The sequence below is a fragment of the Physeter macrocephalus genome, chromosome 14, assembly GCF_002837175.3.
Source record: "Physeter macrocephalus isolate SW-GA chromosome 14, ASM283717v5, whole genome shotgun sequence".
NCBI lineage: Eukaryota > Metazoa > Chordata > Mammalia > Artiodactyla > Physeteridae > Physeter > Physeter macrocephalus.
In genome coordinates, this window is record NC_041227.1 from 68,153,015 (window position 1) to 68,167,557 (window position 14,543).

At 40.5% G+C, this 14,543-nt stretch overlaps 1 protein-coding gene across 2 annotated transcripts in view; it reads right to left on the bottom strand.

The window, feature by feature from the left end:
* The window catches only part of PSPH (phosphoserine phosphatase), a 46,814-nt gene that overhangs the window by 17,196 nt on the left and 15,075 nt on the right, over positions 1 to 14,543 (bottom strand). Inside the window, exons 3-4 of one of the 2 annotated variants that reach the window (XM_024122662.3) lie at positions 7,808 to 7,935; positions 2,857 to 2,911 (exon numbers count right to left, since the gene is read on the bottom strand). The gene's annotated coding sequence lies outside the window, so the exon portion shown is untranslated. Of the gene's footprint in view, positions 1 to 2,856; positions 2,912 to 7,807; positions 8,374 to 14,543 lie in introns of those variants that run through there. The other variant, XM_028499020.2, reaches the window with a different exon arrangement.

The following is a 14,543-nucleotide window of genomic DNA, read 5'->3' on the forward strand; positions in this document are numbered from 1 at the left end:
AATGGAAATAAAAACAAAAATAAACAAATGGGACCTAATGAAACTTAAAAGCTTTTTGCACAGCAAAGGAAACCATAAACAAGACAAAAAGACAACCCTCAGAATGGGAGGAAATATTTGCAAACAAAATCAACGGACAAAGGATTAATCTCCAAAATATATAAACACCCCATGCAGCTCAATATTAAAGAGACAAACAACCCAATCCAAAAATGGGCAGAAGACCTAAACAGACATTTCTCCAAAGAAGACATACAGATGGCCAAGAAGCACATGAAAAGCTGCTCAACATCACTAATTATTAGAGAAATGCAAATCAAAACTATAATGAGGTATCACATCACACCAGTTAGAATGGGCATCATCAGAAAATCTACAAATAACAAATGCTGGAGAGGGTGTGGAGAAAAGGGAACCCTCTTGCAAAAAATGGTACAGATGAACCGGTTTGCAGGGCAGAAATTGAGACACAGATGTAGAGAACAAACGTATGGACACCAAGGGGGGAAAGCCGTGGTGGGTGGGGATGGTGGTGTGATGAATTGGGTGATTGGGATTGACACGTATACACTGATGTGCATAAAATTGATGACTAATAAGAACCTGCTGTATAAAAAAATAAATAAAATAAAATTTAAAAATTAAAAAAAAAAAAGAATGTACAGGAGGCAACACAAATAACGGAGAATGGGCAAGACTCCTGAGAATGACTGACAGGCTTCTGAAGCCTCAAAGATGTAAGAAGATGAAGCCAATCTACAGTGCCTCTCTGTGCCTAGCACAAGTCCTGGGAAATGCAGAATGGGCACCATCTTCAAGAGGTTCCCAGTCTCGTTGGGATGATCAGACAATTCATTATTGCTCACATTTGAAAAGCCAGCACCTTTAGCCTCTTTCCAACCACTGATATCAGCAACAGCTTCAACCAGATCATGATCCTCAAATATGAAAGGAAATGTACATTTCCTCAAATAAAGTGAGGACTGATTTTCACAGACCCAGATGAACATTAGTCCTGACTTATGACTCAGAATTGCTGACACCTGCATCCTGGGTTGCACTGTGGTTCCAAAAACAGATTTTGCTTCCAAAGACAGGATTTTTGAGACAAACTATTGGAGGACAGAGGGAACGAAAAGTGCCCACCAAACTGAGAAGGCATCTTGAGACCGAAAAATGAGGCAGGCAGCTCTGTATAATCAATGTTTATCATAGGTAACTTTATCATAGGTAACTTACTCAGAGGGTGGGATCTGGATTGGGTGGACAACAATCCAGAAGCATTCGCAGCTGCACTTCCCACCACCAAGGGGCCACTGGGACAATTTTATAGTGCTTGGGAGTAGGTGCTTGGAAACAGGGCGTGCACTCCCAAGACAAGATTTATGAATGGGTAAGTAGTCTCGTGGGTGCCGGGAATACATCAGGGGAGGGTTTTCATCATTGTTTGGGGACTAACAGAGCATAGAGGCTACCTGGTCCTAATGATTATTAAACAATGTCTATTAACTACAAAGCCCTTGATGACAGAGAAGTGAGTCACTGCACAGTACAGTCCTGGGTAGGGTCAGTGGAAGGACAGGAGAAACTGTAAGGGTCCATGATGGTGCCAGTTATGCTAACAGCCATACACAAACATTACACTGAAGTTACATGGAAGACTGATTCTTTCTTCATGCCCTCCCTAGCAGATGGAGCTGGATTATATGACCTTAACTTTGCCCACTAAATGCTCGTGCCAGAGGATATGCCCCCCACCCCTCAGCTTACATGGGTTTCAATCCCCTGCTTATACTGCAGAACAAATTCAGCTTCCTTTAGCGTTTCCCACCCCGCACTGTAAAATTCTCTGCCTCCTTGTTCACTTCTGGTTCCCTCTTTTTTTCATTGTCTCCACCAGGAGTGACTCATGATTCATACAAAGTCAAAATTCTCATAGCTCCAGGGGACAGAGGGGAAATCTGCTGAGTAAATTCAGTTGCTTCAAAGTGAATTGTGTACATTAGAAAAATCGTTGCTGAAGAATGGACTCTGGATCCTTCACATCTGGCCCTTGCAAGGAAGGGGGACAGGACGGGGGTGGAAGAAATCCTGGTAGAAAGGTCTGTGCTTAGACATGGCAGCTTCCAGGCCTGGTCCCGACCACTGGACCACTGTCTTCTGTGTCTCAGGACAGGACTCCTGCCCACCCGACCTCAAGCAGGTCCATCTTGGGGAAGCAGAGGGCCAACTGGTAAAGAAGCCACAGCTGACAACCCCTTCTCACCCCCAGCTCCAAAAGTACAAAAACAAGTTTTCCTTCATGGCCAACCTTAGGAGGTCTGGTTTTAGATAAAAGGAGAAAAACTTGCTCGTCCAAACTCTCTTCCAACTTTTCCATCTAAGTGTCTCGCAAGAGGCATCTAAGATCACCTTCACCAACTTCCCCTTTTGCTGGGATTGACCTCTTACCTTCACCTGTGTAAGAACAAATATAAGCTGGTACAGAGGTTGAGGAAGCCGACAGAGCAAAGCTTCCTGGGCTTAGATGGGCGTCACCTGGGGTGGCTTTGGTCTTAGGGGTAAGTCTGTTTGGGGCCCTCCAAGCAGTGAAACAATGCCCAGTGGAGTCTGAGAGGTTTCTGAATCAGAGGAGAGTCAAAGAGCCTTCCTGTAACTAGGACTATGGTTTCTGGTCAATGCATTATAGTATATTTTATGATAAAAAAAAGAACAGCTATTCTTCAGGGAACCTGAGATTTTTAAGCATGCCACATAGGTTACAGCAGAAAAATTTTTTTTATTCAGTGAATATTAAACTGTTAACTGATAAATATACAACAATGACAATGAAAACAGAAGACAAATTGGACTCACGTTTCTCCAGGGCTGGATTCCTAGGAGACAATACTCTTCTCTTCCTGCTTCTTTCCTGAATAAAAACACGGCATAAAGTTCTGACTACAAATTTCTTTAAGAGAGATCTTGTGAGTTCTGCAAGAGCAAGAGCCTAGAAAAAAACAGGGACATGAACATCAAGGTCCAGACACAGGAGAAGAAAGAGGAGACTGTCTAGCTTCACTGTCCCTCCTAGCAGGACTGGTACAAAGAAGGGTCAGCTACAAAGTCTCCTAAGACTGCTTCCCCTGGGAAACCCTTCACTTCTGTCTCCTTGAAGCGCGCAGAGGAGGAAACACTCTTCTGTGGCTTTAATTCTGCAAAAGCTTCGAGTCTGATAGGAAATCACCTACACCTGATTAGCAAGGCGCAAAGGCAAGGGAAGGAGAGAGAAAGGGAAAGAGGATCTACTGGGAAAACACAATACAAATACAGAGAAGCCAACACAGGTCCATTACAGGCTCTACAAAATGGTCCCTGCTGTCTTCAAAATGAGGAAAGTCAACAACATTCCAAGGACAGTCAGAGGGGAATCCTGCTGCCCAATAACAAGGGAACGAAGCCAACAACTTCTAATTATAATCCTCATCATTTAAACTGTAAATAGAAGTGGATAGGGACTTCCCTGGTGGCGCAGTGGTTAAGAATCCACCTGCCAATGCAGGAGACACGGGTTCGAGCCCTGGTCCGGGAAGACCCCACATGCCGCGGAGCAACTAAGGCCATGAGCCACTACTACTGAGCCTGCGCTCTAGAGCCCGGGTGCCGCAACTACTGAAGCGTACACGCCTAGAGCCCGTGCTCCACAACAAGCCACTGCAATGAGAAGCCCGAGCACCGCAACGGAGAGTAGCCCCCGCTTGCCACAACTAGAGAAAGCCTGCACTCAGCAACGAAAACCCAAAGCAGCAAAAAAAAAAAAAAAAAAAGGATAAAGGTGCTAAATCTCAGAAGCAAAAAAGAGATAAAAAGAAATAGTTAAGAACAAGCGGCAAGAAAAAGCAAAGTAGAGGCTGACAAAGGAAGGAAGCCAGAATGGAAATAAATCATTTGGAAGGTTCGAATACGGTCCTCACTGAACTCAGAAAGGGTTCGGTGTACCCTTCTCTCAGCGGAGTCACACAGGATAATACTCCTGTGAAGGAGGAAGAGTACAAAGTGTACTCAAAGCCTTGTACCTGAGCATGCAAGTCTAGCGTTTCTTTCCACTCTGCTGAGCATGACTGGCTTCTGCAGGTGTTCTGAATCCCACTCCCCTGCAGGCCAGCGAGGGCTGCACCCTAGCGACCCTCCCCGGAAGCTGCTGTTCTTAAGGAGAACCCACTGCCCGGAATGGCAGGACAATAAAAGGAATATTTCCAATTTGCTTCTTTAATAGAGTTTATTCTTTCTCCTTTGATCCATTGGTTTAATTATAAAGGCCCGCTCTATTTCTCTTCTAATTTAGAATTCATACTTTGCTACTGGCCTTTTTTTTTTTTTAAATTGGGCATGTATTAGATCATGTGAAAATTTAAGACATCCCTTGTTTCACCAGCATGAAAATGACAAGACTCTGATCGTTATTATATTGAAATCCTACCTGGTAGTTTTAATAAAATATAGAAATGTATATTCTTCCCTAACTTGTAGTCCAATGCCAAAAATTAACTCCAAATGAATCAAGACCTAAACACAAAGGCTAAAACTTTAAGACTTCTAAAACACAGGAGGAAAATTGCACACCTGTGGTAGGCAGCCTCTAAAATGGTCCCTAGTGGGAATTCCCTGGTGGTCCAGTATTTAGGACTCTGTGCTTCCTCTGCAGGGGGACCTGGCTTCCATTCCTGGTCAGGGAACTAAGATCCTGCAAGCCACACAGCGAGGCCAAAAAACAAAAAATCCAAAAAACCTAGTGAACCGACTTCCTGCTATCCCAACCTATCTGTAACCCCCTACCCTTGAGGGTGAGCTGGGTATAGTGACTCTCTTCCAGTGAATAGAGTGAGGCAGAGGTGATAGGATATCACTTGCAAAATTAGACTGACACAAATGAGTGTGTGTATAACTGTGAGGTGTGAACAAGCTCTATGGATTGTGCCAGTGTCAACTCCTTGGGATGTTGTCTTCAGGGGAAGGGACATGGGCGAAGGAGGAATGCATGAGATTTCCCTGTATATTTCTTTGCAGCCTTCTGTGAATCCATAATTATTTCTAATTAGAAAATATCATAAAAGTGTTTTTTTTATAGTGAGTTAATCTCAGGGAATTCCCTGGCAGTCCAGTGGTTAGGACTCGCACTTTCACTGCTGGGGCCTGGGTTCAATCCCTGGTCGGGGAACTAAGATCCTGCAAGCCACACAGTGAGGCCAAAAAATAAAATAAAATAATAAAATAAAGTGAGTTAATCTCAAAAAAAGAAAAAAAAAAAAGGAATGTGGCTTCCATCTTGCCCCAGCACCCCCACTCCTTGCTCTGGGGGAAGGCAGCTACCATGTTGGTAGCTGCCCAATGAGAGGCCCATGTGGCAGAACTGAGGGGACGTCCAGGAAACAGCCAGTGAGGAACTGAAGACCTCAGTCCAACAACCCTCAAGGAACTGAATCCTGCCAATAACCAGGTGAGTGCTCTAGGAAGCAGATCCTCCCCCAATAAAGTGTTCAGATAAGTTGACCTTTGCCAACTGCAACCTCTTAAGAGACCCTAAGCCAGAACCACCCAGCTAAGCTGCTCCCAGATTTCTGACCCACAGAAAGTGAGAAAATAAACGTCTGTCATTTTAAGCTGCTGAGTTTTGGGATAATTTATTATGCAGCAATAGATACTAATAGAACAACCTTAAGGTAGGCAAAATTTTCTCAAATAAAACCCAAATAGCATGAATAATAAAAGGAAAAAAGTGATAAATTGGACTTCATCAAAATTAAAAACTTCTGCTTTTCAAAAGACACCATTATGGGGGAGAGGGGAGAAAGAAAGGGAAAAAAAGGCAAGTCGCAGAATGGGAGAAAATATTCATATTCACAATACATATATTTGATAGAGGACTTGTATCTAGAATAAAGAACTCTTACAACTCAATAAAACAAACAACCCATTAAAATATAAGCAATAGATATTTCAAAAGAGATGTGCAAATAAACTCAAAAGAAGAATAACAAAAATAAAAAAGACTGACAATACCATGTATTGGTGAGGACATGGAACAACTGGAACTCTTATACATTGCTGGTGGGGATGTAAAATGGTACAACCACTTTGGAAAACAGTTTGACAGTTCCTTATGAAATTAAACATTTACCTACCGAAAGAGTCAGCAATCCCACTCCTGGAGATTTATTCAAGTGAAATGAAAGCATATTCAGGGGACTTCCCTGGTGGCGCAGTGGTTAAGAATCTGCCTGCCAATGCAGGGGACATGGGTTTGAGCCCTGGTCTGGGAAGATCCCACATGCCGCGGAGCAACTAAGCCCATGAACCACAACCACCGAAGCCCGAGTGCCTAGAGCCCTGTGCTCCTCAACAAGAGAAGCCACCGCAATGAGAAACCTGCGCACCGCAACAAAGAGTAGCCCCCACTCGCTGCAACTAGAGAAAGTCCGCGAGCAGCAAGGAAGACCCAACACAGGCAAAAATAAATAAATTAATTAAAAATATATATTTTAAAAAAAGAAGCAGCTAAGGGATGGGACTTCCCTGGTGGTCCAGTGGTGAAGATTCCACACTTCCAATGCAGGGGGCATGGGTTTGATCCATGGTCGGGGAACTAAGATACCATGTGCCATGCAGTGTGGCCAATAAATAAATAAATAAATAGATGTATGTAAAAAAACAAAAAACATATTCAAAGCAGCTTTATTCATGATAGCCCAAAACTAGAATGACCACCAACAGATAAATGGATAAACACAGTGTGTTACATCCCTAGAATAGAACACTACTCAGCAATAAAAAAATATGAATTACTAATGATGCTGTAACATGAATAAATATAGAAAACATTATACTGACCAGAAGAAGCCAGACACAAAAGAGTATGTACAATATGATTCTGTTTATATGAAACCCTAGAAAATACAAACAAATGCTATTATGACAAAAATCAGGCCAGTAGGGCTAGGAGTGGGGGGATCTGACTGCAAAGAGGCCATGGGAAACTTAAGGGTGATGGAAGTGTTTTATTGTGGTGGTGATTATAAGTGTGTACAACATTGTCAAAATTCATCAAATTGTACACGTAAAATGGGTGCATATTATTGCATTAAATTATACATCAATAAAACGTTAGCTTAAAAAAAGTTATTAGGCATGTATCAAATAAACTGAAAACTTAAAACGTCCGGACTACTTTGTTTCCCAACATGAAAGTGACAGGACTATGATCATTATATTGAAAACACACCAGGCAGTTGTAATAACATATAGAAATCCTGGATTTAATTTTTCTTCCCTGATCCTCATTCCAATACCGGTCAGTCAAATATTTAAAGAGTAAACACAACGTGCAAGTCACATATAAAGAAAACATAGTACGTAAGTTTAATGAATAGAAGAATTATTTACTTAATTCCCAGCTTGAAGCTCTACCTTTACAACAATGTATCTGGTAAGTGCATATTTAAAATTCTAATTCTAATGGTAAAGAAGTTGATGAAGTCAGACACTGCAACTCTAAATTCTGGAGATTTTCCTACTCTTGTCCTGATGACTCCCCTATGTAGGATTGCATCATTCATTCATGCTGTTTGGTAACAGGCAGCAGTGGGATAAAACAAGTGAAAAACATTCAAAGTAAACGGATGAAAAAAAAGCCTTGGAATCCCATGAAATATTTTATCTATCCCGATTAAGGAAAATAAATGTAGAATCACAGAGGCCCTGGGTGTAGGACAGGCAGACCGGTAATCAGAAAGTTGGGCGCACGGAGAGATAAACACATGCCCAGACTTACCCGGGCGCTGCTGCTAGTTCCTGGGCCGCTGCCACCGCCTCCAGGTCTCCCGCGCCTGTAACCGTCCGACTGCAGGGGGGCCGAGGGCTGGCTCCGACGTGGAGTCTCGGAGTTCCGAGGGACGTGACCTGTGTAGACCCGCAGAGCCTTTACCAAACAATCATAAGATCTGCTGATAAGTGCGGTGGCTTCTGGCCGGGTTTGCCTGCGCTTTACTAAACTGGAGCCTGCAGACCTCCGCTCTGCAGGTCCGGGCAGCGAAGCAGCCCTTGGCCCCGCCCCCGAAGGAGGGACTCCCTGAGCCCGCCCCCTCCTCCCTCAGGGGGCTCAGCGCTGGCGGACCTAGACTTGAACTCCGCGGTGGACGCTATCTCGCAAAGCCTCGGGCCACACCACCTCCACTTTGCGGAGGAGGAACAACAGAGCTCGAGTGCTACCCAAGCGCTCCCCACCGCCACCACCACTTGGGATAAGAGTACGTGAGAGGAGCGAGGGACCTCTGCACTGATTTTGCACTTAACGAAAGCCCCTTAGGGACCTTTTTTGAAATCCACATTTGGCTTTATGCTGCTGTAGGAATGTAGGTCCCAAGAGAACTTCAAAAACTACTTACATTCGCAAATGCAAAAAACCGTGAGTGACGAAATGAGTCTTTGCACACTTTTTTGTGTGTCATCGTATTTTCTTCTAGGTGTCACTTGCCCAGCTTTTATGTTGACTACAATAAATAAGAGTGATCGCCCCCAAACATTTACTTTTGGGTACAGCTGGCTGGAGCTCGGCAGTGAGGTCCTACCCTAAAACACAACCTGAAACCTCAAGATACTGACAGTCATGTCTGCAGGCTCCTTCCAGAACTGGTCATTCAGGCAGAGGGGATGCAATTGCTGGAGCAAGACTCGCTCGGTCACAGCATCCCTGCCCTTTGCTACAGGACCCCTCAAAAAACACAATTCTATCCAGAAACAAAAGTCCTGATGCTCCGTGGTCACATGTGCCTTTGAAGTTCAATGTTCTCAGATTTCATTAGTAAGAAAATGTTTACAGGTTTGGGGCACACCCGGTTTAATTTCTCCCAGATCTGCCAGAGATGGTTTTGATGAAGGATGGAAAGGAGGAATTTTGATGTTTTGAAATATGAGGTAAAAGATTATACAATTAGTAGGGGAGGGCAAAATAAAGGGGTCTAAAATAACAGTCTAGTCAAGAACTTGTTTATATTTTATGATAAGTAATTTAAAAATAAGTATAATAAAAGAAACAAGATGTTAAACACCAAATATTTATTTGTATATAAGTATAAAATGGTAACTGAGAATTTATTTCAAGAGGAAAAGAAACCCAAGTACCATAAATGTGAAACAGTAAAAGAGTTCATTTTTGCTATTATTCATATTTCATAGATGTTTAATATTAAATAGGTTTCAGATAAAATATACCAAATAAAATCTGTCAGCTATTTACGGTCCCTGTACCCACCTCACATTTACACCTGTATTAACACTTGTGGGTGTGAGGTGGCAGTGTTGTAGGCACTGTTTAGCTAGAACACATAACATTAAAAAAAAAAAAATGTTGTCCAGAGGAAGCTAATGTGTGGTCACAGATACATATAACAATCAGGAAGTAATACATGTAACAATCAGACAAGGCATAACTATATAAACAGATTATAATATGCTTATTGTTGTTCCTCTGTAATATGTTAAATAGCACACCTAAACCAAATACAATATAGTATAATGAAGTCATAATCAAAACATTAGCAAGTTATTTTGCAAAGTTTTAATCATAACTGGCTATTAAAAAGTAATACAAGTAATACTAGTGTTCCTGAAAGGTTTTCTATAGATCACATTTTTATAAGCTAACAAATTTTCTAATGATTAACTATGTTAGAATCAAGTACTATTTTTTTAAAGTAATTCAGTGCTAATAAAATAGCCTTCTAAAATATAGAATGTTGGGACAGTCACTCTAGAAAACGATATCGTATTATTGAGCAACATTGAACCTGCACATTTTCTATGACCCAGCAATTCCACCTCAAGAATGCACTCAGAAGAAACTCTCATACATGAGTACTGAGAGTCACATAGGAGAATGTTCACAGCAGTACTGTATATATATATAAATAGTCATTGACTGGAAACTTTTAAAAGATAATATCACTTAATATCATAAATGATAACTCATAACATAAAATTCAGAATGGTACTTACCTCTAGGGACAGAAAAGGAAATGAGACTGGAAAGAGAGTATAAATAGACTTAGTTCTTTAATGGTATTGACAGTATTCCTTTATTTTAAGGGCAGTGCATATACAGGACTTTTTTTGTATCTGTGTATATATAAAATATTTTATAATACATGTAATATTTTATATCAGTACATTAAATGCCAATATATTAAAACATCGTAAACATTTTAAAAGAATATACTTAAAGGAAAAAATACAATTTAATGTAAACATTGACATTCAAAATGTCACACCCTGAAAATATGTCCATGATATGTCATGTGAATAAAGCAGGTTGCAGAACATTATATATAGCTTAATTCCCATTTTTGAACAAAGAAAACTCTGTGTATGTCTATAAACATGTGCGGTATATGATTATATGTCTATGTCTGCATATAGTTGTTAATTCTGGGGAGTAGTTAATCCTGGGGAGTAAAAGGAATGAAGAATTTACTCTACTTTATTTGGTTTTGCAGATATAGAGAACAGCCTTGTAGTTGCCAAGGGGGAGGGTGGGTGGGGGAGGGAAGGGCTGGGAGTTTGGGATTAGCAGATGCAAACTATTATATATAGGATGGATAAACAACAAGGTTCTACTGTATAACACAGGGAACTATATTCAATATCCTGTGATAAATCATAATGGAAAAGAATGTGAAAAAGAATATATATATGTATAACTGAATCGTGTTGCTATACAGCAGAAATTAACACAACATTGTATATCAACTATACTTCAGTAAAATTTTAAAATATATTTAAAGTAACTTCTCTTAGGTCATAATAGTTGCTTGGAAGAATAAATTCTGATAATTAAAAAAATGGTGTAAATCTATATCTATTGACAAAGAAGAACTTTGGGACATATTAGTGAATAAAATGCAGAATACAAAACAGCATATATAGTATGAGCTTATTCTTATAAATCTGTGTATAACTGAGAGACGTTTGGAATGTTTACCAAAATGTTGAGTAGTTGCCTCTCAATGATTTTCAATCTTCCTTGTACTCTTTTGTATGACTTGAATTTTCTACATGATTATGCATTATGTATTATCTTTGGCATTAGGGAAAATATACAGCTATCTTTATAGTGGAGAAAAATGGGGAAATTTTACATTACAAAGCAATATGATTATGATATAGGTACTGCAGTTATGTATGACTGAATGTCCGCCCCCCCCACCCTATAAATTATATAAAGCAATAGGGAAATATAGGAAGGAAAAAAAAATGAAAATCCCATATTCCACAATACTAGGAGACAAAGAGCAGTGGGAGACTACAAGACCTGAGTAAGGATTCCCAAGAGCAGCTGAGATTGGGCAGAGGTTGCATGGCAAGAGACTCTTGGAGTGTTTAAGGGAAACAGCAGCAGCAGATCCCAGAAAACACCAGCAAAAATAGACTCCCAGAGGATGAGAAAATAGATTCACTGAGGATGAGAAGTTCATGCGAAAGTGAAAATGTTTGTTGTTCTAAACAATCAGAGCAGAAGTAGAGATAAAAAGAACTGAGGTTGGGTTAAAGCTATAGGGAACATAGTAGAAAGGAGGTACAGAATGTCCAAAAGAATGTCTGGGAAACTCAGATATGAAAATCTCAGAAAGCAGATAAAGAGCTCACCTAAAATGCAGGGGCTATGTTTCCCGTGTGCAATGACTAGTGATGATGCCAGAGAGCACAGGTCTGGGGCAAAAGCCCTGTTTAGAACAGAAAAGCAAAGAAAGCAGGGCTACACAAAAACTACAAAAAGGGCCACATTGAATGAGACAGTCTGATTATGGCAGCTGAAAACCTTTGCACTGTGAAGCCTGGAAAACTACCTTGGTCTCTCTTGCCCTTCCTTCACAGAAGACACTTGAAAATGGCTGGAAAACACAATTCATTTAATAATGGATTAAAAAAAGAAAGAAGAAGGGTAAGCTGGGACGAAGTGAGAGAGTGGCATGGACATATATACACTACCAAATGTAAAATAGATAGCTAGTGGGAAGCAGCCGCGTAGCACAGGGAGATCAGCTCGGTGCTTTGTGACCACCTAGAGGGGTGGGATAGGGAGAGTGGGAGGGAGACGCAAGAGGGAGGGGTTATGGGGACATATGTATACGTATAGCTGATTCACTTTGTGATACAGCAGAAAATAACACACCAATGTAAAGCAATTATACTCCAACAAAGATGTTAAAAAAAAGAAGAAGAAAGTGACAAACACCTTTGTTATGAGATGAACTGTGTACCCGAGAAGTTTGTATGAAGAAGTTCTAACCCCTAGTATCTCAGAATGTGACTCTATTTGGAGATAAGGTCTTTAAAGAGATGATTAATTTAAAATGAGTTCTTTAGATTGAGCCCTAAACTAATCTGACTGGGGTCCTAATAAAAAGAGAAAATTTGGATGCCAGAAATGCGAGTGTGCACAGAACAAAAACTATGTGAGGACACAGTGAGAAGGCAGCCACCTGCAAGCCAAGGAGAGTGGCCTCAGAAGAAACCAAACCTGCCAACACCTTGATCTTGGACTTCTAGGCTGCAGAGCTTTGAGGGAAAAAAATTCTATTTATTAAGCCACCTAGTCTGTGGTATTTTGTTATGCAGTCTAATGCAAGCTTTCATACAAAATTACTATTAAAATGGTAGAAAAGAGCAGCTAATCCTACCTATAGACAAAAAATACACACTAGAAAACTAGAAAACTGTTGGCCACAGAAAAAATGAAAGCTGTGATTGATTATACATTCTGCCTTGATATTTAAAAACACAATGGGACGTCCCTGTTGGCACAGCAACAAAGACCTATGCAGCCAATAATTAATTAATTAATTAATTAAATTTTTTTAAAAGACAAATCATGAAGTGAGAAAAAAATATTTGCAGAACTAATTTCCCTAATATAAAAAGAAGTCCTGGGCTTCCCTGGTGGCGCAGTGGTTGACAGTCCGCCTGCCGATGCAGGGGACGCGGGTTCGTGCCCCGGTCCGGGAAGATCCCACATGCCGCGGAGCGGCTGGGCCCGTGAGCCATGGCCGCTGAGCCTGCGCGTCCGGAGCCTGTGCTCTGCAACGGGAGAGGCCGCGACAGTGAGAGGCCCGTGTACCGCACAAAAAAAAAAAAAAAAAAAAAGAAGTCAGTGCTCAGATGAAAACAAATGGCTTTAAAACCTAGGAAAGAAGCTCAATTTCACTTACATGAAATGCAAAATAAAACTATACTGAATGATTTCTCACTGTTGTATAAAGAAGTTACAAATAAGGAAAGCAGAAGTACTAGAATGAACCTTGTGGTATTGGATTAGAATTGAAAGTATGAGTATAAAAGGATGGTTTTTGTATATATGCAGATGATATAAATGTGTATGTGTTCATACAAATATTCTGCTGAGAGGGTCTAGTGGCAATGACACCCTAGTAGCAGTAAGCATACCTAGCATCCAGATGTTACTTTCCAAATACGATTAACCAATAAGAAGTCCAGAGCTCTTTGGAGAAATGGCTGGTTTCACGGCTTGGGCTAAGAAAATACAAGATGCGTTTGGAACATTTTATACTGTGCTGCCAGAAAGTAAAGTGCTCAGAAAATGATGGGGACAAGTCAGAAAACAAAAGAGCCAACTTGAAGAGCTCCTAATTTGAGGATCAAAATAAAGACTATAACTGACTACAATCTAAGAATAAAACAAGAATCCTTGAGAGAAGGGGAGAAGGGAAAGATTTCCTTACAGTAGAATTCCAATTAACATAAATATATAAAGAATGATCAAAATAGAACAAAGGAGGCAAGAATATACAATGGAGAAAAGACAGCCTCTTCAATAAGTGGTGCTGGAAAAACTGGACAGCTACATGTAAAAGAGTGAAATTAGAACACTCCCTAACACCATACACAAAAATAAACTCAAAATGGATTAAAGACCTAAATGTAAGGCCAGACACTATAAAACTCTTAGAGGAAAACACAGGCAGAACACTCTATGACATAAATCACAGCAAGATCCTTTTTGACCCACCTCCTAGAGAAATGGAAATAAAAACAAAAATAAACAAATGGGACCTAATGAAACTTAAAAGCTTTTGCACAGCAAAGGATACCATAAACAAGACCAAAAGACAACCCTCAGAATGGGAGAAAATATTTGCAAACGAAGCAACTGACAAAGGACTAATATCCAAAATTTATAAGCAACTCTTGCAGCTCAATAACAAAAAAACAAACAACCCAATCCAAAAATGGGCAGAAGAACTAAATAGACATTTCTCCAAAGAAGATATACAGATCGCCAACAAACACATGAAAGAATGCTCAACATCATTAATCATTAGAGAAATGCAAATCAAAACGACAATGAGATATCATCTCACACCGGTCAGATTGGCCATCATCAAAAACTCTAGAAACAATAAATGCTGGAGAGGGTGTGGAGAAAAGGGAACCCTCTTGCACTGCTGGTGGGAATAATGTAAATTGATACAGCCACTATGGAGAACAGTATGGAG